The 26,236-nt window shown below is 35.4% G+C and overlaps 1 long non-coding RNA gene across 1 annotated transcript; it reads left to right on the top strand.

Annotated features, from left to right (window-relative positions):
• Nucleotides 1-8,101: 8,101 nt before the first annotated feature.
• On the top strand, nucleotides 8,102-11,315 carry LOC127119077 (uncharacterized). The gene is made up of 2 exons (XR_007802597.1): nucleotides 8,102-8,453; nucleotides 10,896-11,315. It is a non-coding gene; the product is annotated as an uncharacterized LOC127119077 (long non-coding RNA).
• Nucleotides 11,316-26,236: the final 14,921 nt, after the last annotated feature.

Below are 26,236 nucleotides of genomic sequence, written 5' to 3' on the forward strand. Positions count from 1 at the left end.
AAGGAGAACTCATCCTGACATGGTTGTAAAGATCAAAGAGGAAGTACCGAAGCAGATTGATGCTGGTTTCCTTGTTACCTCCGAATATCCGCAATGGGTGGCCAACATTATGCATGTTCCTAAGAAAGATGGAAAAGTTTGCATGTGTGTTGATTATAGAAATTTGAACAAAGCTAGTTCGAAAGATTATTTTCCTCTTCCATACATTGATATGTTGGTAGACAATACAACTAAATTCAAAGTCTTTTCGTTTATGGACAAAATTTCCGGTTATAATCAGATCAAGATGGCACCTGAAGATATGGAAAAGACCATATTTATTACACCTTGGGGAACATTCTGTTGGGTCCAATAAAAGGGTTTACACATATTTATGTGCCAGAAACCCCATGCTAAGATCATAATCACTAACAGGCCACTCTACTATGAAGCATGTACGAATAACGGGCTTAATGTGATTGCACCTGAATGAAAAGGACACAAAAAGAGATGAAGAGGCAGACCTAGGTATTGTGGGATAATATGGGTTGGTTAATATAGGAATGAAGTTTATGTCCGTATTTGCGGATTAGTGTCATCATGATACCCTTAGTTCACTCAGTTAGTACCTATCACTGCATCCCGACTTGAACTTAGAATTTTTACCTGAAGCACTCGTTTACATCAGTTTTTCTTGTATGAGTTTTTTTTAATGTTTTGCTTAAGGACAAGCAAAGGTTTAAGTGTGCGAGAGTTTGATAACACTGAAATTTACCGTATTTTTGACTCCGATTTCACATGCATTCTAGTTTTTTTATTGTTATTTTGTTGTGTTATTACTATGTTTTTCTTTGTTTTCAGGTTTTTACTTTAATCGGAGCCCCGATCGAGAAAAGGAGCGAAAAAGAGCTAAAAACCCTAAAATTCAGCATTTTGTACTTGTGGCTTCCACCATGGCTGGCGCCATAGACCCTGCCATGACGTGTCCAAGCTCAACCTCCCTCAACTGCCACGTTCCCCACTACTTCCACTAAGGCGCCTCAGATTGGCCTTGTGGCGGGCGCCACAAGAGGAAAAGTTTTCCCTCCCATTTTCAAGTTGAAGGGCATCCTTGTCATTTCCATCTTTTTACTTGCTTATAAATAGAAACTCGAAATCACTTTTACAATCATCCAAACTTAGAGCAGAGGCAAACTCAGAGCAACTTTGTTTCACTTAGGCATATATTCAGTATTTTAAAGTGGTAATCGCTTCGCATTGAAGTGTTACCACAATTGTGTAATTGAGTTTGTCATCGAGTGTGTAATCGAGTTTGGAGCACTTTGGAAGGAAATTAATCCTGCCGCCATTTTCATTTCCGCTTTGCAATTTACTCAACCCTCCGATTGGAGCAGGTTTTTATTACTTGTCTTTATCTTATTTATTTCCTCGCACTCGCTTTAAATTATTTATTTCCTCGCACTCGCTTTACTTTTATTTATTTCTCGCACTCGCTTTAAATTATTTATTTCCTCGCACTCGCTTTAAATTATTTATTTCCTCGCACTCGCTTTAAATTATTTATTTCCTCGCACTCGCACTACTTTTATTTACTTTCCGCACTCGCACTACTTTTATTTACTTTCCGCACTCACACTACTTTTATTTAAATTAGTGCACTTTTACTTTACCATGTCTAACTAAATTTACAAGGTTAGAATGTAAGGATCGTAATCAAACCGATAATCCGTACAATTGTTTGTAGAAGCACTTAAGGGCTATTTTAACTTTCAACTTAAGTTTTCCCGCACTTCAATTCCGTTGGGTAAGATCGAAAGCCGTCCAACGTCTATCTAAACTTAATTGTTTTTAACTATTTCAAAAACAGCGAAAGTGCTTTATTTAGTTCATTAGGAGATTTTAACTTAAGAAGAAAAGAGATTTTAAAACTATTTTCGGACGCGTTTATAAGTTTAGAGGCTGGTTCGTAAGAACCTCTTTTGGTTAAGAAATCCAGGTTATAATACTTTTCAGCTTAGTTAAGATACTATATTTCTTAAAAATAGGTTTACTACTCTAACACAATGCGCGCCTTTTAATAAGTGACAATAAGAGGGTTTGATTAGGGAGTACAACTCGGTTCTGAATACGCGAAAGCGACAGTTCCCGTTAAATTAGTTCTTTTCAAAGTAGGAAACATTTCCCATAAGTAGATCTATTAGCAAGTACTTGGATTATTAATTGATTATGTGAATTGCATTCGACCCTGTCTTTATTAATTAAACTTTATTCAATACTTTACTTTTCATTGCACACTCTAAAAACACCTATTTTGATTGCCTTTGATAAACACCATAATAATAGATAACGATAGATTGACATTTGGTCTCTGTGGATTCGACAATCTTTTTTATTACTCTGACGTGTTCGTATACTTGCGAAAAGCACCGCATCAAGTTTTTGGCGCCGTTGCCGGGGACCAATTTCGTCAAATTTCATTTTTCTATAGTTATATCGTTTAGAGCAAGGCATCAAATGCACAATTATATTATCTTGAAGAGCAAGGCATCAAATAAAGATCTCCTCATCCAAGCTTATCTATTTCATGATCTTCTTCAAAATCACTCTAAAGCTCCTAATCAACCATTGATCACAACTTCAAACTGAAGCTCTGAATCAATTGAGCTAGACATCAACCCTAATTCAGTTCATCAACATTATCTCTGCAAAATCCATACTTCTAATCCTAATTTTATATATCTCTACTCTACCACTATCCTAGCTCTACAACAATAACAACACAACAACCAGAAGCTCAAGAAAATTAAAAGAGAAGGAGAATAGGGAAGAAGTGTATGGGGATTGAAGCAAGGAATTAGGAAAAAGACTTTTACCTTGGAATCAAGGGTCTATAAGTTTCTATTTTCTTTTATCTTCATCTTCAGCATGCTTTGCAACAACTACCAGGGCCAATCTCCTCCATGTTGCTATGTCTAGAACTTCCTTGATCCTTCATTTAGTAGCTCTATGTTTATTACCATAGTGTATAATTGTTGTTGTTGAAGCATAACCCTAAGGTCTTGCTCTGAATTCATGAACCTTCGTTATTTAATTGTTGTTTGAACCTTTTATGGTTTTACATGCTTGAGTTAGGATAAGGGTTTTTGTTGAGTTTCAGTGAAATTAGGGTGCAAGAATGGAAAGACGATGATGATACGAGCAATTTGGTGGTGGTGTGGATACATTTTAGGCTCCACCACCGTCGGAGGCAATTTCTGACATGGTGAAGCAATTTTAGATGAGATTAGGGAAAGGAAAGGAAGAAGGTTGAGTATGAGTAGATGAGACAAATGAGGGGGGGGGGGGGCTCTTTCCCCTTTGCTCCTTCTGATTTCTTCTTGAGCTTCATCCAAGCCCAAAGGCCTTTTCCTAGAACACACCCCTCTCTTCTCTTACACCTCCAGATCTGAGGCAAACAATAGTAAAGGTTAAACTTGGGCTTAACCACACAGGCCCAACGCCCTTTAGCTTTATCTCACTCCCTCTTTCATTGGTATACCCCCTGACAAACTTTACCATTATTTATTAATATTAAAAAAAATTATTTTAGCTTTATTTAACACATCAAAAATCATTAAAAAAAATAGGTTAAGGCTTTGTTAATTAGGTTTAATAATTCTAAACTAGGATTTATTTCTAGATTAGAATTAAATTCTTAATTAAATTTATATTAGAATTAGTTACAAAATTAGGATTACATATCACTAACTTTTGTTCTTTCTTTTATTTGACCTTTCTTCATAACTAGTGGGATACTCATGCGTCCGCACGAGTATTGGTGTGGCACACAGAGTTATCACCAGAGGTAGTATGAAATTTTTAAAAAACATCAAATGAAAGCATTATCAAAGAAAAAATGTATTATAGAATGGATACATTATATAAAACCTTATTTTAAAAATTAAAAATCAAATAAAGAAAATAATAAAAATAACGTTATATAAATGATATTGTTGAAAAGAATGTGTTAAATTAGTTTATTAAAAAAATAATATTTAAAAAAAATTACAAAAAAAAATTAAATTATATAAATAAGATAAAAAGAGCTTTTATTGGCTATCATCCATCATCAAGCATGCCTAATTGTGAAGACCAGAAGAAACTCTACCATATCCAAGAAGTGTTCAGCAGTGCTGAGTTCAGTAGTTGTGGGAGATGCAAGCAAAGAAATTCCAAGCTACATACGCTAGTGTCCACCTGGTTTCGCATTGAGTAACTGGACGATTTCCATGGTTCCTGAAGTTCTTTCAATATCATAGTAATGCATTTGTATTTTCTAAATCCTTTGTCCCCATCTGAGGCAAAAATATATCTTTGTAAAGGGCATGCATATGTTTAAAAGCATTATATTTCAATCAGTAAAAAGTATTTTGCATTCAAAATTGTGTTCCTTTTCTTTCCTTTATTTTTTATTTTCACAAAAAAATGGTAAAAGCTTCTTTTTCTTTACTTTTTCTCACAAGCATATTTCTAAAATAAAATCCCATAACATGGAGAAATAATGAATCCATTGATAACAACACGACTATAATCCCCTGTAGCTCTTGGCTCCCAATTAACAACGTCGCCGACGACGGTGAGGAATATTATGAACTGCTAGCTGAACTAGCCAGACTCCTTGAGCAAGAACAAGAAGAAATTCAGTCGCACCAAAAGCTTATAGAGGTCATTAATCTGGGGACTGAAGAAGCCATAAAGGATTTAAAGATGAGAGCATCTCTTGAGAAACATGTGCATATAAAGTTGGTCAAGTTACTACAAAAGTATGTGAACATCTTTGCCTGGTTGCATCTAGATACGCCTGGTTTAGACACTAACATTGTTGAACATCACTTACCACTCAACCCTGAATGTCTAACTGTCAAGAAAAAGCCCAAAAGAACAATACCAGACATGGCGCTCAAGATCAGAGAAGAGGTTAAGAAACAATTTGACGTTGGCTTCTTATCTTCAATGGGTTGCAAACATAATACCAATCCCAAAAAAGGATAGTAAAGTCAGAATGTGCATGGACTACAAAGACTTAAACAAGGCGAGTCTGAAGGATGATTTCCCTTTGCCTCATATTGACTTCTTAGTTGACAACACCGCTCAATTCTCCATCTTTTTTTTCATGGATGGTTTCTCCGGGTACAATCAGATAAAGATGTCTCCTGATGACATGGAAAAGACTCCCTTTATAACCCCATGGGGAACATTCAGCTACAAAGTTATGCCTTTCGGTTTGAAAAATGAAGGGGCAACCTATCAAAGAGCGTGGTAACCCTCTTTCACGATATGATACATTAAAAGATTGAGGATTACGTGGATGAGATAATTTCCAAGTTCAAAACAAAAGACGAACATATTAACCATCTGAGAAAACTGTTTACTAGACTCAGGAAGTACAAGCTACGTTTGAACCCTGCAAAGTGCACCTTTAGGGTTAGATCCAGTAAACTATTAGGATTCATCGTAAGTCAAAGAGACAATGAAGTTGACCCCGACAAAGTTTACAAGTTTGTCAATGTTATGACTGCTTTTGATGATGGTGAACTTACACATAGGGCTTTCTTCTGAATAGACAAGGAATGACAAGTAATCTTGAGGTTGATGCATAACATCTCGCTAGTCGTCCACGTGAATAACTGCATTATTTTAGAGACATTAGGTGAGTTGAGCTTTCACCTCTTACGATAAATTGACTTTTATCTTTACGAACTTTGAAGGGTTAGCTCTCATATGTACCTCCATGAACTATTTTTTGGGCTTCAACCTTTCAATATTCATTTTCCTCTATGGGAAACACATGTGCGTCCTCTACATATTTGTCGATAAGCTTCAGCTCCAAAAAAACGTCAAATTGGCTAGTTCACATATAGGGTTTAAAGATACTTAGGCCTCAAACGTCGATTTTTTAGCCTTTTGGATCTTCTTTTTCCTAGCCTTTTTTTGACATGTTATAACTTTTTAATGGTGAGAAGAAACAAAATTAACAAGCTTCTAGATTTACCACAATGGTGACTTTGTCCTTACTTGTATGGTACTTCATTTTTAATGGTGTATTCACGACCTCACTTTTAATTATGCTAAAGTAGGACAACCGATGGAACTATTGTACATAGAGTTCAAATCAATTATTAGGAATTAAGTTTTAATAGCCCTTCTAGATTTATTTTTCTTTCAAAAGCTCATTACTAGTTCTATGTAGCCCAGAGCTTGGTGGTTGAATCATTGAAATTCTAGAGATCATAACCATTATAAGACATCAAGTTCTTGTTGAAAAGTTGAAGTGAGTGGAATATATCACTATACATAATATTAGAAGAACAACCTTATTCTACTAACACCCGAAGAACTTCATAATTGACAATGACAACCCTTACCAAAAATGGAACATGTTGTTTCGGTACTTCATTGATCATATCTTCATCATAGCAAAAGAGTAAGGTATCTTCCTTTTCCTCGATCCAATCTCCTGCCTATGCATTGGTGCAATCATTTCCTTCAACTTCTTCTTCACTGTATTACACAATGCATGTTCCAAGCAAGGGAATCCTCGTGACAACACATGACCACATTTTAGGTGACTCCACTTCTTCATTAACCCATTTCTTGTAGCGAAGTTAATTGATAATAGGCTTTCCTAAGACATATATATCCTCCTTGTCACACTAATAATGACATGAATGTCTTTACATTTGATGAGTATCCCCTATGATACACTATGAGCTATCATAATTCCCTCTTTTCCTTCTCATCTAACACTTTCCTCCCTCAATGTTGGATGGGGTTGACGTCTGGCCTCTAAGCACGTTAGATGGTGCTTTTGCTCTCGGTTGACTTCGATTTGTCTCTAGACAACTCCTGGTTGCCATTGGCTACAATTGAAGGCCATAATCTCTTGAATCTCTGTACCTAGGAAATGAGCCTCTTGATTCGGGTTGAAAATTCTCTGTCTCTTCAACATTGTGTAAAAGTAGCATTTCATAAATAAAATTAAAAAAATCAAATATATAAAAAAAATGTGACACCCATCAAATATGCAACATCAAACATATATCTATCTTAGATACACATATTTATATATGACACACTAATATATAAATTTATTCAACAAAATATTTTTCTCACTAAATTCAAAAATGTATTTAACATTGGTGAAATATTATTTAAATTTTTAGTAATCAATTTAAAATTTATAGTGAATGAAAAAATAGATTAAAGTTTAATTATTTAAAGTCTGTTTGTTGTATTTTTCAAAAATAATTTCTTGCAATATTATATATTTATATTTTTTTTTATGAAAAACTTTTAAATAAAATATTAGTTTGAATAATATTTCATAAAATATTCATTTAGATAGTTTATTATTTTATTATTTTTATATATATATATATATATATATATATATATATATATATATATATATATATATATATATATATATATATATATATATATATATATATATATATATATATATATATATATATATATATATATAAGATCAAATGACATCAATGTATCAAACTTAATAACATAACACATTCGATAACTCTTTACGCATATCTGCATAGTAAAATTTACTGTTGGATTGAAAGATCATATAAATCATGTCTATAAAATTTAAAATCATTTGATATGTTAAAGAGAAGAATTAAAATTAACGAATTTGTTAAATTTTTGTCAGAAATTAATTTTTATGATTTTCGATTGATGTTAAATTTTATAGAGATAATATATATGATAATTACTTTCAATTAAACAAAGAATTTGTTATAGAAATGCATAGTTATGAATATCAGAGATGTTTTGTTACTAAGTTTGACAACTTAATTTTATTTGATTATATATATATATATATATATATATATATATATATATATATATATATATATATATATATATATATATATATATATATATATATATAATTCTGTAATTTTAGTTATGTTTAAATTTCAATGATATAAATTTATGTTTTTTTAATGTTAAAATAAATTTAATAATTTTTAAATAATGAATTACATTTTTTTAATATTAAAAAATATATATTTTAATTTTAAACATTAATACTAAATGAACCTTAATTTAGATGCGTGAATCTTCTATTTTGCGTTTTGATTTGATGTTATCCTCCTCCTGTTTCTGTCACCTCACCGTCAACACCGTACCTAAAAAAGCATCATTCATCAATATCATCCTCTTCCTCTAACTCACACGCTTCTTCCGAAATTTCTGCTAATCTTAGCTGAAAAATAAGACAACGATGACGATGATGGTGGTTGTTTTGGGGTTGTTGGATTTCATTGTTGCCGGTGTTTCTCTCATCTTTGGTCTTTTCCTTTTCGGTCTCATTGCTTCCCTTCTATGTGTTGTCGCCTCCTTCAACAACGCTAAGGACGTTTCTTAACTCCCTCTCAATTCAACTATCATTTCATTTATGTATCCAAGTAAGCCATTATTTCTTTGTAATTATGGATTTCATTGTTGTAGCTTTAGTATTTGGTTGTCCTTGATCTATGAGTGAATTTTGTTTGTTAAATGAATCGTTCTTGGGAATTTTTCTCTCAAGATTAGCGTATGTTTGTCTTATGGAATAGACTAAATTAGAAGATATGGAAAAATATCTAAAAAATCTTATTGAATCATAAGAGGTTAAAGGTATTTTATACGAGGGATTACAATGTAACAAAACTCATAACAAACTTCTAACCCGTAACTAACTTTAAGCTGATTCTAACAATTAATTATATGTATCTATGTTATCAAGCTTGGATAGCGGCGCAACGCGACCATCTCCAAAAAAGGAACGGGAGTGGGGAGCGCAGCGGCTGATATTTTAGTTACACGGACACTAATACAGTTAATAGGAAAGAACATATAATTCTTAAAACTAAAATAAATTAATCAAACGCGTCTTGGATCATTCAATGGTTCCATCAGATTTACGCTTGATCTTAAAAACCCATTTTTTGTCTATGGACGAAGTGTTATTGGCAGCTAATGCCTTCAATCTAACATTGTTGGGTGCTAGCAACTTTGTAGGAGGACGGTTCAGTTGTGGAAGAAAGATATAACACATAGGCTTTATGAGAAGGGGAAAGAGAAGCCAAAGAAAAATGTAAAGAAAGAAGATAAGGTGTGGAAGAAGTGATGGATTGACAGGAATAATCTTCAAGGTGTGTAGGAGGATTTTTGGGGCGAACTGAGGGAGAAGGAAGAGTTGGTCTAGGGTCTGGTGAAGCGACAAAGATAGGGTCAGGATCAGATGCAAGATTTGTGTAGGGCCAAGGTCATGTGCAGAGTTGAGTGGCTTTGCAGTATCAGGAAAATGTTGGAAGGGAGGGGCTGTAGAGATGTAATAGGTCCAATTAATGTATTGTCCTGACAGGTTTATATTAGTTGAGGAAAATCTGATCTTCAAAGGTAACATGCCTAGAAAGGTCTATCTCTCTAGAATTAATGTCAAACATTACACAATCTTTGAAACCGGGTTTGTAGCCTAAAGAGGCATACTTTCTAGCCATGGGAGAAAACTTGTTTCTTTGAATAGAGGAACTAGAAGTGTAACCCAATGCACCAAAAACTCTTACTAAACTAAGGTCAGGGAGAGAGAAGTGCAAAACCTCAAAAGGTGATTTATCATTCAGCACCCTGGAAGGAACATTATTCTTAGGGAAAACAGCATGAGCTATAGCATATTAATTCCACAAATATTTAGGTAAAGAAGACTGCATCATGAGTCCGTGAGCAATGTTCAAAATGTGTTGATGTTTGCGTTCGATTTTACCATTTTGCTTCCCTCAGAAGGAAGGAAGATCAAATTCCATTTGGTATGAAGCGAGCAATTATTGTGAAGAATAAGCATCGATTGTTGATGTATCCCTTCCTCTTCCGGATCAATTTGACCCTAGCTATGAAGCTTGGGGGAGATGCAACAATCCTGTGCATGCTGAATCAAACAAACAGCATCAGAGAACACAAACTTTACATTAGCTGACTTTGTGAGCCTAGGTATAACAATAAGATTGAAACTGAAGTGATGTAGAAACAAACAAAGAAAACTATCAATTTGCCATAAAAAAATTATAGTACTACCCGTCATTTTGGACAATCAAGTTTGTTCTATTTCTCTCTATTCTCTCCGTGGAAGATAATGACTGCTAGTTATCGCTTGAATTGCATTACTATATTTGTGCTTTATCCTTATGTTATTTTTATAGTTGGAACTATCTTAACAACATTCCTTGATGAAAGCTTAATTTTGACCACGTCTTCACAAATTGTGATAATAGCTTAAAGATATAATAGAACTAACTCTACCATACTGGATGCACAAATTAAACTCTTTTGATATGACAAATACCAACAATAGTATCCACTCATTTTGCTTGTCAAATTATTTATCACTTCTTGTCAGAACCTTAGTGACATCAAAGAACACTCGTCCCCTCGATAGACGATTTCATGGTCGCAACTTGTATATGTATGTACAACTGTTATATGCAGAAGATACCTCAAATCGTTTATTATCGATACATATACAATATATGTATATTTAAAAGTATAGATGATAAGGTCATTTCAAAATAACACATTGCCACCTAAAAACAAGTAGCACATTTTCTTAAGAAGATACATCCTTTTTAATTTTCCTTTTCTTTCATTCAGCAGTTCTGGCCCAATAATGTTAAAATGGTTTTGCATAAATTGTTTATTTGGTTTTTAGGATTATATGTTTTAGTCATGCAAGACTCATTTAGTGTCGAAATAATTGAAGGACTTAATTTAGATGTAACCGTGGGTGTTTGTTTGCCATTAACTTCTCATCATGTTACCCTTCCCATAATCATATGGTTTGATTGATCTCTATCTTCTTTTGTATCATGTAGCTGTTAGTTGTACTGACTGTTGGGTCTTCTTGGGATGTTTGGTAGTTATCTATATGAAATCAAATGTATCAAAATGGAACCTTGGATCTTATGAGTGAAAGAGTACAAATGGTACTTCAGGCATCTTGACTATGAATGTTGTTACAAGTTCATCACACTGGAGAACGATTGGTAGTTCTTTAATTTACTTTTTGGCAGTCTTTCTGGAGTTTGGAAGCAGCATACCCTCATAATTTCTTAACTTGAAAGGAAAATCTTTCTTCACCATCCATTTAAAGCTAGCACTGCTCAAGTTTCAGACTTGCCACTCTATATTTCTGTTTTGGACCATTTAACTCTTTCCTTTTGTGTATGTTATGTAGACCCAACCCCAAAATTTTAATTATATGTAAAAGATGAGAGAAAAATATTAGCTATTAACTTGAAAAAGATTAAATATGAATTTATATTTATTGGATACATAAGACTCAGTTCTAAATCAAGAAAAAAACATGATAATAATAACTAAGGTTAAATATATTTTTAGTCCTCTAAATATCTCAATTTCACTTTTAGTCTTTAGAAAAATTTCCTTCAAAGAATGGTTATTATAAAATTTTTCTTCCACACTTTTAGCCCCTCCTGCTAAAACCGTCTTTAAAACCGTTGTTAATTCAGTAGCTAAGTAGTAAATCATCGGTAAAATTGTCATTAATTCTATTGCCAAATTGTAAAATCCGTAGCTAAGTTGCAGGAAAGATAAAAAATATGGATTGAAATTTTAGCAGGATCGTTATTTGAAGGAAATTTTGTGAGGAAGTAAAAAAAAAAATGAGATATTTATGAGGATCCTAATAACTAATATCAATATGATAATAAAAGATACAATCTAAATAGGAATGCAATTCTATTATAATTTCTAAAGATATTGACAAATCAATTATAATAAATATCAATATCTCAAGACTCCCAGTATCGTATGTGTAATACCCTACTTTTCGACACGATAAATAATTAAATAGAACATGTAAAACACATATCTTTCAAGTAGGATGTTACTCAAATTGCAAACAAACCCTAATTAAACAACAATTAAAAATGAAATTGTTTGTTAAGCAACAAAAATTATAAAATACTTGGCATTAAAAGCCCCAACGACATTATTAGTTTGAAAGTGATTCAACATAAAAATAAATGAAAAGGTGCAACATAAAAAAGCAACAAAATAATCCATTCCCCTCGTGTTATATATCATAGCGACTCTAACTATAAGAGTCGATCAACAAGCAAGTAAAGAGGCATAACATCGTCCTCAACATTAAGCTCATACTTAGGTACTTGATTGTCTGTACTCTAGAGAAGCATAGACGCAACAACACAAAAAGAGGGTGAGAATACATTCAAATAATAATCAGTGCAGAAAACAATAAGGGTATATTCACACATCATAAATCTTAGACATATCAAACATGCATCACAATATCACGTATTCATATCTCACCCACATCACGATCAATCACCAACCACACAAGTCATACAAGAATATTCATCAATACACAAACATCTCATTTGCACAATTATTATGTAATGCAATGCAAAATCGACTTAACTCATGCTCGTCACAGTTCTCACTCTTAGCTGGACTTACAACTCAACTCTATATGCATACGATACCGACTCAACATTTGGTTCTTGAACCGATCACACTCTGAGCTCCAATCCCCACTCCGAGCTTGGGACAAATCATAAGTCCTAGCATATGAACTCGTGACTCGCCTCTTTGGTTATTCATACAAACCGAGTCCTAACATCTGAACCCCGAGCCCCCATATCTAAGATCCAAACCCCCACTCTAAGCTTGGGACAAGTCACTGTAAAACCCCAATTTTGACCCTAAGATCCCTCATGCTATCTCATCATATGCATTAACTTTGGGATCACACCTTGGCATCCTCCTTACCCCTCATTCATTGGGTTTGCATTAAGAGAGATCATCAAGCACTTTTGATAGTATCATACTTTGTTGTTCATTATTTACAAACCAAAATACCAAAAATATGTCAGTGTATAGTTTGTTGCTTTTGTAGGAAGTGTGTATGCTCACTTATGTTCCATCAAGCTCATACCTAGGGTTTAAGATCCTCAATGCAAGGAGTTCAATCAAGAAATGATTCACATTATCTCTAGGCATCATATATGGATCCCTATGATCTTCATATATCATTTTGATCAAGAATTCATCAAGAGTTTGGAGATTGTTTGCCTTGGAAACCCTAATTCATCTAGGTATCTTGTGTGACTTCTTCAATAAGTTTCTTCAACAATTGATCAAATATTTCAAGGGATACTTCATATTACATCATCTTATGCATATACGAACCTCTATGAGTCCCAAAAGTCAAGAGAATATCAAGCTAGCAAGTTGGTTCATGGTGGTTGACCAGAGAAAGTCAACTGGTCAAAACTGGGGTTCCCTAGACCCTATCTCCTACAATTTTTGTCATATGAAAATGATTCCAAGCTAAAAGTTACTCAAAATTACATTCCAAACAACTTCCATGTTTATGTCAAGAACTAGTTTTGCTTGGAAAGTCATTTTTTATGGTGAAAGATTATAGGTCATTTTGTCTGAACCCTAGTTTGGAGGTCAACTTCCCAAGACCATAACTTGCTCAATTTTTATGAGATGAAAGATATTGAAATTCCATGATTAAATTCAAGATGTTTACTTCAACTTTTATGTTTTGAGTAAGTTCAAATTCAACTTGCAAATGCATGTGCCAAGAGGAAACATTATAGGTCACTTTGGACCATTACCATTGAACAAGTGATTTTCCTCAACTTCTAAAATGCATAACTCCTTCATGCCAATCCAAATGAGGTCGAAATTGTGACTAAATTGAATAGGTTTTAAAGAGATACAACTTTGATGAAGGAACTATTTCATTTGAAGTCCATAGCAAAAGTTATTCAAGGTGGAAGAAGTGAACATTTGACTTGGGACTTAGAAGATTTTCAAATATGTTTGATTTTCCAAACTTCCACCTCAAAATTCATCATGATACAAGCTTCAAATGAAAAAGTGTTCAACATGAAAGTTGTTCCCCTTGATCTCACCTTTCCCAAAAGTCCAAGATCGTCTCATTTGGCCAAAGAATGAATGACTTACGCATGGGTGCAATGTGAGATACCATTTGGAAGAATTTCATGATTCAATTCAATTCAACAATGCATGGCTTATGGCAACACTTTCAGCATGACATGTGCACACTTTTGGACCTTTGCCAATAATTCTTTGGGCTTTGTACACGCCCATGCTAGCTCATGAAGGAACTTGTTATTTTTGAACTTTTGAATGGAAGTGTGTAAACAGCACATGCATTGACTATAAATAGAGAAGCATTATGACCAGAATTTCATCAATACCTTGCCCAAGCTTTTCCAGGTCAATCCATACCCTCAATTGCATAGAATTTATGAAGATTTATTTTGAAATCGAGCTTGAACTTCATCTTCTGTTTGGAAGTTCAAACTTCGGAAATTCACTTCCCTTTTCATCTCAATTGGTTTCTGCAAGCAAGAGGAAGAGAAAGCAAGCAAATCAAGATCAAGATCAAGTGAAATTGAATCAACTCGAAGGTGATTTTTCAGAAACTTCATATCTTCGATTCTCTCTCAATTCTTCACCATTCTTTGTGATTTTTGGTTGGCTGAAGTCCTACCAATGTAGGCAACAAGATTGAGTTGCTTTGAGGTCAAATCGAAGCAACTCAGTTCATGATCCTCAAAATTCAAATCCATGTATCTTTTTATATACTTGGAATTGGAGAAAATTGAGGCCAAATTCGTGCTCTTGAGCATTTTTCCTTCAAATTAGTGTATTCGCTTTTCATTTTTTATAAAGTTGAGCTTGAACTAGACCGGTGGTGATCACCGGAGAAGATAACCGGAGCTAGGGCTCCGGTGGTGCATTGGTAAAGTCCAAGCCATCTGATCTGATTCAAATGTTTTAATCTCAAGCGTTCATTGTGATTACTATAACGGTAAATTCATGACTATTAAGTTATGGATAAACTTAACATCAATAAAACCACTATCACCACCGTGCTTTTGTTGTTTCCAAAGGAAAAGGGAAAGTACAAACAAAACCCAAAGATAAGAAGTTTTCAAATCAAAACTAATAAAATGCCAGAGATTACAGGTAAGGGGGGTTGGTTATACATATGGAAGGTGTTAGCACCCAAAGTGTCCTAGGTACTCCTAGGGGGCCCTTTTTTATGTGTGTATGTGTTTTTGGTATAAAAGATATTTGCAATAAATAGAGTGTGGGGATGAGAAAAGAATTAATTAATTATATTTTTATGTTTGACAAGACCTTCGGACTTGTGCCTACGTACCAACATAAAAGCGAGGGATCAAAACTTCGTAGTTCGTGGTATCAATTCCAAAATGAATGTATTGCTTTTAATACAAGTTTAAATTTAGAATAGGCACAAAGGCCCAAAAGAATTTGAATGAGTGTTATTTCTTTTTGTCTTTTGAAATTTTAAGTCAATATGATTAGATTCATTTACAAGTTTGATTTAAGATTTTTTTTTAAAAAATGCAATAGCATAAGCCCAAAGTTTCTAATTTGCAATGAAGTCTAAGTTTAGAAATCACAAGCAAAGAAGTTTTTTTTTTAAAAGGTGGAAAGATTTAAAATTTAAGAAATGAGAGGATATGAAAAGACTAATCCTAACAAAAAATTAAAAGTTAAGAGTTGAAAAGATCTGACTAATGGGATGCAATCCAATAGACAAGAATGTCATATAGAAACCCACTTTTTCTTTGGACTTTTAGTCAAGCAATATCAACAAGCAAATAGCAATATGAAGAGAAAGGCATCAAATAAAGATAGCCACATCCAAGCAAGCAACTTCACAGTCTCCTTCTCAATCTTCCCATGTATTAGATGGCATACTCCTTGATTGGCTCAGAATAAGGCATTAAACACAAATTCAAAGTAACTTTTGCATCATGACCACGTAGTAGATGAATTCATATGGATCTCAATACTTGCTTCAGATGGAAGCTCAAATCACAATAACCTGGTCTCAGAAATGTTGGCATTGGCCAAGTCCTTTTGCATAGAGAATGTTGCCTAATTCTAAGTCCCAAGCTCAGATCAAATCCAACAGTCCACGCAAACATTTCTTTAGGGTTTTTGTTGTTTATTAAGTATCTTAAGGTCCTAAGGCTACAAACACAAACAAAATATACAATCAAATATATACAATCATAATATATGGCTCAAGTGAGCAAAGTGAAAAATGGCATAAACATAAACAAGTTAAATGATATATGTAAATGGCAAATGAAATGGTAAATGACTTGAATTTAAATTGCATAAAGTAAATGACTTAAAATTAAAAGAAATAATAATAGGAGTTAGTCAAATGTTAGTGATTAGATGTTAGTAGTGTTTTGCTTTTCAATTGATTAAGTCATCCTTTGGAGAACACTCAAGCCTCTATTCACAAGCATGGATCCTTGAACCAAGACATCTTCCAAAGGAAGGAAAAAAGACCAAGTTTCCATATAATACCATGAAAGGGGGGAGACTTACAATCTCACTTACTAGAATGCTATGCCTTTGGGTCAAAATTTAGCGCTATGTTAAGCAATCGTAATTGGACTTATATAGAAGTCACAATTATCTGAGGTCGGACAATAAATTTTTTGGTGTTAATGCATGTTAGAGATATGGTATAATGAACCATACTCCTAAAACATACCACACTCAAAAAGAAAATGATCAAATGATGGATCTAATCTCATCCATACTTGTATTGGTTCATCTAACACAAAGTTATTGATGAACCAATTAACCTTAAGATATTGAGACTTCAATGGTCAATGAAAGGGACAGGATAGAATGGGATTGAAGATGAAGAGGGATGGGAGATGAGAGAAACACAAATTGGTCATGGGAGGAATTTTACCAAATTAAAATCATTCATTCATTTTGGGAGATGAAATATACATTTCATTAGTCCCCTAAATCTAATGATTTTAATCCAACAAAATTAAAATCAATCTTGACCAAGGCCCAAACACATAGTCAAACTTCACAAGTCAATAAAAATGGCTCAACATAATTTCTACACAATTAATCAATTAAATATCAAATAAAAGTGCATTTAAATTGAATTATGTTTGATCAAAAACCTAAAACCTCTTCAAAACACCAAATAAATGGCCAAGAGATTTATCCTAGGTAAAACAAGGTCAAAGGACCTTAGACAAAAAATTCCATAATTTTTGAAAAGTCAGAAGTATTTTTAAACAATTAAAAATATGCACAAAAACAATTAAATCATGAAAAATATCAAAATTAATCCAAAAAATAATTTTAATTCATAAAATGAAAGAGGAAAATATTTGGAATTGTTTGGTGAAAGTCCCATATTTTTTGGATTAAAAATGAAATTAATATAAATTAATTAAAAATAAGGGAGTAAATGAAATAAACAGAAAATCAAAAAAATAAGGCCCATCTGATCTCCTCATTAATTGAGGTGGCAGATCAGATGGCCAAAAGCGCGCGTTCCACATACACATGAGTCAACATGCTGCAGGCATGGTAATTACAATATGAAAACCAAACTCAACTTGATCCATGATCAAGTGAGTTGTTTTGTGTCCAAGATAGGTTGCTTCTTGGTCAAGCAAATAATCAAAAGTCAATACAAGGCCCTTCCCCTTTTGTTTTGGCATGACAAGTTTATGGAGCTTGGCTTACTAGTCATGATCTCTAACTTGTGTTCTTTGCCTATATTTTTATTGACCGGCCTCAAATAGGTGTGACTACTACATTAGTCCACTTACGATTGCTTAACATAACGCTACATTGTCTTATGACAAGCTAACATAACTTTACTAACTACTAACTTTAATTTGAGCATTTAATTTTTTGTCATTTATTTTTAATGTCATTTATTTTTAATGTCATTTATTTGTTGCTCATTATTCATATTGATTTTCACTTTGCTCACTTGAGCACATATTTTATGCTTATGTCATTTTTCTTTTGCTCATTTGAGTCCATTATTGTATATAAATATATTTCTATTTTGTGTTGCTTTGTGTTTGTTTTGTGTGAACCAAATGCAAAATGAGAAAGGACTTAGAATTAGGACTTACCTATGCTTAAAGGAGTTCAAGATCAACTAGGCCTCATGCATTTAGAATGCAAAATTGTTGAAGAGCAACTAGGCCTCATGCCTTTAGAATGCTAAAATCCAAATTTGATCTCAAAGGACTTCTCCTCCAAACTTATTCTTTGTCCATTACCCTTATTGTGTTGTGAACTTTTTGATGTTTGCTTTTGTGTGATAGGGATCCCATCTTGAGATTGTGAAAAGAGGACCATTGTCATGAGTAGCCAAGTTAAGAGCCAAGCCAAATGGAGATCCTAGGAGATTGAATTCAAATTGTTTGATTGCTTGTTTGTGTGCTAAGTCCAAAGGAAAGGAGCATCTTGAGTCATCTCTATGACTTCAAGAAAAGGAACTTCAAGGGTTTATCTTTGTATGATTTAGGACCAACCCTTCTCTTCTTCTCCTCACTCTAACCAAGCCAAAAATCATTTTCAAAACTTTGACTTTGTTTCAAATTAGAAACATAGGCCTTAAGCCATTGACTTTTCAAAAACTCTTTTCATAAACACTCATTGTGAATAAACTTTAATCCAACTTTAACTTCATTTTGTAAATAACTTTAACTTGTAAATATAACTCATTTCAAGTTGTTCTGTGGTTCCAATGGCCACTTGTTAAAACTTTTCATAAACATTAGTCATAGGTTTGAGTTATCATAGTGGTTGATATAAATCTCACCTCATCCATAGTGGTTGGATTATAAGTCTTCCATGCTTATTATAGGGTTAACCCCTCACTAGCATGTTGAAGCCTTCCTCACATGGTGGATTGTTGGTTTATGTTGAGTTTTCTCCTATTGATAACAAACGACCTTAAGGCTTTTGGTCAAATCAATTCACCAATCTTTGATATTTTTATCCCGAACTATGAGGTTTTGATCCTCCTTTGTGATGGTACGTAGGCAATGGGTTCATCTATTCAAACAACAAAATTTGTAAGTATAATCTATTCTCTCCTCATCCCTCCCATCTTTTGTACAAATCTTTTCACTAATACCAACCTACAACACATATTTGCAAAAAGGGTCCCCTTAGAGTACTAAGGATATTTTGGGTGCGTAAAACCTTCCCATTTCATAACCAACCCCCTTACCTAAATCTCTGACATTTTTATTAGTTTTTTATTTGAAAAACTTCTTACTTGGCTTTTGTTTGCTTTTTAGCCTTTCCTTTGGACAAATAAAAGTGCGGTGGCGACTCGAATTGTATGTTTACTTTTGGTTTAGTCAATAAACCTAAAGGTAACGAAAATCCCGCTACATAAAAGTGGCGACTCTGCTGGGGATTGCTCTCTCTAGTGGGTTTAGCCTACTTTTTGCTTGTATGTGTTGTATGTTTATATTTATTTGTGACATATTTTTGTGCAAATTTGGGATGAATGTATTGTTTGTAATGTATGAATTGCTTGATATATCAATTGCTTGTATGCTTGGTGGCTTCTTGTGAGATGAGTTCTATACCCGAACTCGAGTGCACTTATGATAGGAGAATGGCATAGTCTTGTTGACTCATGTGGAGTTATTCCTTAGAAAGTTAACTTGCAAGTCAATTCGCTTGGTGGAGGTCTTGTTGGGATCAATAATGTCACACGAGTAGTCGTGGTTAGGCATTACTCTTTCCAATACGAACCTTAGAAACTATGGACCTTAGATACCTAGCCCATCTTGGCCTATTTTAGTACGTAGTGCGAAGGTCATTCAAGTGTAAGACTTGAGGCGATTGTTACACGATACTACACTCATAAGAGTCTCTCTTGAGGATATTTTTGGAATACGAGTAGTCGTTTTATCCGATAATATCCGAAAGATGGGATGATGACTATGGGAACCTTTTTAGAACATGATTGTCAGGTTTAACCATAGTACATTCCCGTTGGGTGGTTCCTAACCGAGACTCCATGCTCGTGACTTACAACAAACCCGTGACTCGCAGTTGATCCGTTCTCATATATCCTCAATATCAATGGAACTTGGGTGTTGATAAGGTGTAAACCATAATCCACCAAAATGGATGATTGATATTGACAATGACTTGAGCCATCATGTGACCTTTGTGTGGTGTGACTTGCTTGATCCTTGAGTGTGTTTGTTGCATCCATGCATTCATGCATTCATTCACATTCATGAAATCAACAATAAAGGTTTACAAGGAACTTAAGAGGTCTATTTGCGAATTTTCAGACATGGATAAGCAAAGAAGGAATACGAAGAAGTAAAGTTTCAGACAACCCGACCTGAAAGAGTTAAGGAGTTTGACATCTTATGTATTAGAGCCCTTGGAGTTCAAAGCTCGCCATGGGAAGCTTCTATCTATTCTTTCTACCAAGGTGGATGAGGGTCTGATGAGTGTGTTGGTGCAGTTCTACGATCCTCTATATCGGTGCTTCATTTTTCTGGATTTCCAGCTTTTGGCTACATTAGAGGTGTATGCTTATCATTTGGGTATACCTATTCTGGACCAGTTTCCGTTCAGTGGCTTGGAGAAGATTCCGTCTTCTCAAGAGATTGCTGACATGCTTCATATGGATGCATCTGACATTGTTCCTAATATGACTACCAAAGGTGGAATTCAAGGTCTTCCGTCTGATTTTCTAATTGCCAAAGCTACCTTTTTTGGGAAGGCCATGAGTAAGGAAGCTTTTGAAACCATATTTGTACTCCTCATCTATGGGCTAGTGTTATTTCTCAACATCGACAACTTTGTGGACGTGAACGCTATTAGGATTTTCTCTTCTCTTAATCTCGTTTCGACTCTGTTGGGTAACACTTATTTCTCTTTGCATATGAGGAATGCAAAGGGTGGTGGTTCCATTGTGTGCTGTCTGCCTCTGATGTACAAGTGGTTTATTTCACACTTGCCTCAGACGCTTGCCTTCAAGGAAAACAAGGGATGTCTACGGTGGTCCACGAGACTTATGTATCTCACTAATGATGATATCTCTTGGTATAATCGTGTTTATGATGGCGTTCAGATTATTCATTCTTGGGGAGGAATGAGCTTGGTCTGAAGAACTGTGTTGCTTTGGAACCTTACACCTCTTGGGTAAGGAAGAGAGCTCTTGAGTACCGCATGCCGTACGAGTATCCGAGACCTACCCCTATGGTTATGGTTGGGCCTTCAACCCTCCCTAATCAAGGAGTAGAGGAGTTGAGAGACGAAGACCGTTCGCGTGCTTGGATTCGTGAGCGTGAGGAGCTTCTTCAGCAGCTTAAGGATAAGGATGCAATGATAGAGTTTCTAGAGCATCAGGTTATTGATGAGCCTGATGATGTAGTCACTTCTCTCCTTCCTCACTCGTCTAGGTTTTGGAAGAGGAAGATCTCAGCAACTTTGTCATACCTGGAGGAATCTGCAATAATTGGATCGCTGTTGATGTTCCAACAGTTATCCATAAGTCAACATAGTGTGTTCATTTTGTTTAAAAACCCTTCTCCCATGCCAAAAGGAGAAGTGAAAACATTGTTGACATAGTTGATTAATACAATGATATTCATTCAATAATCGCATGTTAAATGTTTGTTTTTCAAATTACTTTCCATTTTTGTTTTTTCACATGAAATTGGTGATCACCATAAAACCCTAAAAAAGAGAATCAATTTTCCATCTGCATAATGATTTTCCTTGTTTGAATTCTGAAATCTCTTTTATAGTCCAAATCATTATGCAAGTTAATCAAACCCATTGAACATAATGGCCGAACACCATCTCCCAACTTTGAGTTCCCTGTACTTGAGGCAGAGGAAGATGATGTTGAAGAGATTCTTGATGAGATTACCTGTCTGCCTGAGCACGAGGAGAAGATCATTCAGCCACATCTTGCGAATCTAGAAACAGTCAACTTGGGGTCCGAAGACTGCATTCGTAAAGTGAAGATTGGGGCACTCCTTAAAGAGTTTGTTAAGAAGGGGTTGATTGAGTTGCTACGAGAATATGTCGACGTCTTTGCCTGGTCGTATGAAGACATGCCTGGTCTAGATACTAATATCGTGCAACATTTCTTGCCGTTGAAGCCTGAGTGTGTGCCTGTGAAGCAAAAGCTCAAAAGGACTCATCCTGATATGGCAGTGAAGATTAAATAAGAAGTTCAGAAGCAAATTGATGCGGAGTTTCTGGTGACTTCTACATATCCTCAATGGGTGGCCAATATTGTGCCTGTGCCTAAGAAAGATGCAAAAGTCCGAATGTGTGTGGATTACCATGACTTGAATAAAGCTAGTCCAAGAGATGATTTCCCTCTACCACACATTGATATGTTGGTAGACAATACAGCTAAATTCAATATCTTTTCATTTATGGATGGATTTTCCGATTATAATTAGATTAAAATGGCACCCGAGGATATGGAGAAGACAACATTCATCACACCTTGGGGAACATTCTGTTATCGAGTGATGTCCTTCGGTTTGAAGAACGCCGGAGCCACATATCAACGAGCTATGACTACCTTGTTTCATGATATGATGCACAAGGAGATCGAGGTGTATGTTGACGATATGATTGCAAAGTCGAAAACGGAAGATGAACATGTAGAACACTTGTTGAAGCTTTTCCAACGTTTGAGGAAGTACAAACTCCGCTTGAATCCGAACAAGTGTACATTTGGAGTCCGTTCCGGCAAGTTATTGAGCTTTATTGTTAGTGAAAGAGGTATTGAAGTTGATCCTGCCAAGGTCAAAGCAATATAAGAGATGCCTGCGCCCAAAACTGAGAAGCAAGTCCGAGGCTTTCTTGGCCGCTTGAATTATATTTCCAGATTCATATCCCACATGACTGCCACATGTGCGCCTATATTCAAGCTCCTCCGGAAAGATCAACGTCATGATTGGACCGAGGATTGCCAAAAGGCCTTTGACAATATCAAAGAGTATTTGTCCGAGCCTCCGATTCTGTCTCCGCCTGTTGAAGGGAGACCACTGATTACATACTTGACTGTGCTTGATGATTCCATGGGTTGTGTCCTTGGTCAGCAAGATGAATCAGGAAAGAAAGAATATGCGATATACTACTTGAGTAAGAAGTTCACCGACTGTGAGTCTCGGTACTCAATGCTTGAGAAGACATGATGTGCTTTGGCTTGGGCTGCTAAGCGTTTATGCCAGCATATGTTGAATCATACAACTTAGTTAATATCCAAAATGGATCCAATCAAGTATATCTTTGAGAAACCTGCTTTAACTGGGAGAATTGCCCGTTGGCAGATCTTGTTATCTGAGTATGATATTGAGTATCGAGCTCAAATAGCTACTAAAGATAGTATCAGTCCGTGCAATATGACTTCCCTGATGAAGAGATTCTATATTTGAAGATGAAAGATGGTGATGAGCCTACGCTCGATGAAGGGCCAGAGCCTGGTTCTCGATGGGGTATGGTGTTTGATGGTGCTGTTAATCAATATGGAAATGGTATTGGGGCAGTGATTATTACTCCTCAAGGCACACATTTTCCTTTTACAGCAAGGTTAACTTTCAAATGCACGAATGATATGGCGGAGTATGAGGCTTGTATTATGGGTTTGGAAGATTGTATTGATCTTAGGATCAAACATCTTGATGTTAATGGCGATTCGACCCTTGTTATTAATCAGGTAAAGGGAGAATAGGAGACGAATCAACCTGGCCTTATCCCATATAGAGATTATGCGAGGAGGATTTCAACTTTCTGTACTAAGGTTGATTTTCGTCATATTCCTTGAGATGAGAATCAGATGGCGAATGCTCTCGCTACGCTTGCTTCAATGATTGCCATCAATTATTGGAATGAAGTCCCAAATATTACTATATGCGCTTGGATAGACCAGCTCATGTGTTTGTAGTTGAGGAAGCAAAAGATGATAAGCCGTGGTATTATGATATCAAGTGTTTTCTCCAAAGTCAGAGTTACCCGCCTGGGGCCTCTGTTAAAGATAAGGAGACTTTGAGGAGATTATCTGGCAGTTTCTACCTTAATAGTGATGTGCTTTACAAGAGGAATTTTGACATGGTTCTGCACAGATGCGTGGATAGACACGAAGCAGACCTGTTGATGATTGAAGTCCATGAGGGTTCATTTGGTACTCATTCCAATCGACATGCTATGGCGAAGAAGATATTAAGGGCAGGCTACTATTGGCTGATAATGGAGTCTGACTGCTGCAAGTTTGTGAAAAGATGCCACAAGTGTCAAATTTAGGCGAATAAGATTCATGTTCCCCCGACACTTTTGAATATTATTTCCTCACCATGGCCTTTCTCCATGTGGGGAATTGACATGATTGGCATGATTGAACCTAAGGCGTCGAACGACCACCGTTTTATTCTCGTAGCCATTGATTACTTCACCAAGTGGGTTGAAGCGGCATCGTATGAAAATGTGACCAGGCAGGTGGTTGTGAGGTTTATCAAGAACCAACTCATATGCCGATATGGTGTGCCAGACAAGGTCATTACTGATATCGATCTAACTTGAATAATAAGATGATGAAAGTGATGTGTAGTGAGTTCAAGATTGCGCATCATAATTATTCTCCCTATAGACCCAAGATGAAGGAGGCTGTTGAAGCTGCTAACAAGAACATCAAGAAGATTATTCAGAAGATGATTGTTACATACAAAAATTGGCATGAGATGCTGCCATTTGCTTTGCATGGCTATCGTACATCCGTCCGCACTTCAACAGGGGCAACCCCTTTCTCTCTTGTATATGGCATGGAGTCTGTGCTCCCTGTAGAGGTTGAGATCCCATAAATGAGAGTCTTGATGGAAGCCAAGTTGACTGAGGCTAAATGGGTTCAGAGTCATTATGACCAATTGAATTTGATTAAAGAGAAGAGATTAATTGCCATGTGCCATGGTCAGTTATATCAATAGAGGAAGAAGAAAGCTTTTGATAAGAAGGTCAAGCCTCGTGTGTTCCGAGAAGGTGACCTCGTGCTCAAGAAAGTCTTGTCTTTCGCGCCCGATTCCAGGGGCAAGTGGACTCCAAACTATGAAGGTCCATACGTTGTTAAGAGAGCCTTTTCAGGCGGTTCTTTGTTGCTTACAACTATGGATGAGGAGGATTTCACTCGTCCCGTGAATTCAGATGCAATCAAGAAATACTTCGCCTAAAAATAAAAAAAATAGCTCGCTAAGTTGAAAACCCGAAAGGGTGGCTTAGGCAAAAATGAGCGTCTTAGTGGATTGAAAACCCGAAAGGACGGTCCAGGAAAAAGTGAGAGACATCAAAAAAAATATATATATCCCGCTAGATTGAGTACCTCACCCTAGGGCAATCTAGGCAAAAATTAGGGATTTGTCAAGTAACTGCATCCTAACAAGACTTTGTTCTACAACTGTTGTCTATCAAAAATTCTCGCTCAGTCATCATCAACTGAAGTTTCGAATACAGTGGATTCAGAGTTGGTGGAGAAACGGTCATTATGTTCAATGTAGCCCTTTTTCCATGTATATCACCAATTTCAAATTTGTAAAGATCCATGGAGTCTCGCCATTTGCGGACTACCATTCTATTAAATAAATTTGAGCCTTTATTCAATTCTTTGCACTCTTATTTGTTTCAGTTTAACAAATTTGTGCATATTTTTAATTGATGAATATCATTGTTTTAAACAAATAAAGTTTTCATGAATAAACTATTTTAAACAAAATAAACATTCACAATGACTGAAAGGATAAATGGGATGTCCTTAGTGCTTTCCCAAGGATAGTATGATCACCAAAAGGGAAGACATTTATTCATATTCTGGCATTTTTATATCCTCTTCATCAGCTTTCAAGTTGTCTCCCCAGCGAGCGCAGGAAGAATAATACATCGTCAGCTTCCCAGAGAATCTGATATGAGAAGTTCTCTTTGATGGCAGTAGCTTGATCTCTCTTATTGGATTGCTTTCTCCTAGAAGAATTTGTGAATGTTCATCCAACGCATTCTCGGATAGTTTGTTTGTGCATACATGCTTGTTTCCCCCGCGGAGTCTTAGCAATCCATGATTGGTTGTATGGTTGATATGTGGATGATCCCTTATGTTCCAGTTCTTGCCTTGATCTTTCAGAGACGTGTATCCCTCTATATCAGGCACTAGCATTTGTGTTTTATCAATTATATGGTTGTCATCCCTTGTATGGACTAACCTAAAATCCCTTATAGATTGATAAAAGTTGATATATTATCTACTCACGAGGAAGTT

Source organism: Lathyrus oleraceus, chromosome 2 (genome assembly GCF_024323335.1).
Source record: "Lathyrus oleraceus cultivar Zhongwan6 chromosome 2, CAAS_Psat_ZW6_1.0, whole genome shotgun sequence".
Taxonomy (NCBI): Eukaryota; Viridiplantae; Streptophyta; class Magnoliopsida; order Fabales; family Fabaceae; genus Lathyrus; species Lathyrus oleraceus.